Here is a 1647-nt window from a genome sequence, read left to right on the forward strand (position 1 = left end):
GAGCTCTCCTGGCTGTGCGCTGCACCCAGGCCCTGCCCATTGCCTGCCCACTGCCTGCCCACAGCTAGCCTCCATATCTGCACAAGTCTGTATCTGCTCCGCTTCCACCCTCCTTTCAGACTGGATCCTCACTTTTTCCTAATGTCTCATCTTCTTGCAGAACATTTGACCCCAAAAATTCGTATTAATATAAGCTCTTGGTGCAGAATTTTCTGCAGATGTTCTTTTTGTCTTGCAGAAATCCGTGCGCATGCTGCAGAAGCAAACCCACTCAGATGTAAGGAACCGATTTCCAGGTAAATCGTCAATGATTCTGCCACGTGAGAATATCCACCTCCCCTGCCGAAAATTTCAAGCAGCTGTTTAGTTATATCCGATCCTGGGAAAGTTGGGTAACAACTAGAGATGAGCGAACATACTCGTTTCGAGTAATTACTCGATCGAGCACCGCGATTTTCGAGTACTTCAGTACTCGGGTGAAAAGATTCGGGGGGCGCCGGGGGGCGGGGGGAGGCATGGCAGAGCGGGGGCTAGCAGCGGGGAACAGGGGGGAGCCCTCTCTCTCTCCCTCTCCCCCCCACTCCCCGCTGCAACCCCCCACTCACCCACGGCGCCCCCCCGAATCTTTTCGCCCGAGTTCGGAAGTACTCGAAAATCGCGGCGCTCGGGCGAAAAAGGGGCGTGGCCGAGTAGGTTCGCTCATCTCTAGTAACAACCAATATAGCTACCATTAACATTTTAAAAGGGCTGTCCCCCTGCGTGTATTTTTCAGGATGTCATGTAGTTTTCTGACAACTCAGAATACCAAATCTCCTTGTTATGTAGCTGGCACCAGTAGGATGTATTATTGCATAGGTAGTTTGCCATGCAGAGGACAGGAAAAGCTGATGATCTCTTTAACCCCCCTCCCCCATATTATATATATCTGCACTCCCCCTTCCCCCATATTATATATATTTTACACTGATAGGCAGTCTGCCTGTATTCTGCTTGGGCACAAAGCAGGTAGACAGCAACATACCCACACCAGAACATCTCAGTGACTAAATACTGTACCAGGGCCAAGCTCATAACAAACGCAACATCAGAACCAAGCACAGTACATAAATACAGCACCATAACCAAGCTTATAACTGAAATAAAGCACCAGAACGAAATATGATTCATAAATGCAGCACCAGAATGATGCTTTAGTACATAAATACAGCATCAAAACCAAATTCCTAACATAAGTACAGCACCAGAACCATGCTCATAACACAAATACAGTTGCAGAACGAAGCAATTTTCTTGTGGAGGCGCCGATAGGCTGACAGCAGCATCCTGGAACATCAGGGGACAGAGCCAGGAGAAGAATGATTCATGTAGCTCCATAAGACACTGTCGCATGGAGAAAGGGAATCATCTGGCTGCACGGACCAAAGGAGGCAAACGCCCTCAGCCTACATTCGGCTGGTGCTCCCCTTACAAACTGGTGGCCAGCTCCCTGTGTAATAGCATGTGTCACAAGTAGCTAATGTTGGCCATAGTTGCAATATCAGTGGTTGTCACTCAGCTTTTCCAAAAGTAGATATAACTAAGGAGCAGGTGAGTATTTACTATTTTCGAGAGCATACCACCCAGCTTTCCTAGAGCTCTGAACAGCAT

Source organism: Eleutherodactylus coqui, chromosome 2 (genome assembly GCF_035609145.1).
Source record: "Eleutherodactylus coqui strain aEleCoq1 chromosome 2, aEleCoq1.hap1, whole genome shotgun sequence".
Taxonomy (NCBI): domain Eukaryota; kingdom Metazoa; phylum Chordata; class Amphibia; order Anura; family Eleutherodactylidae; genus Eleutherodactylus; species Eleutherodactylus coqui.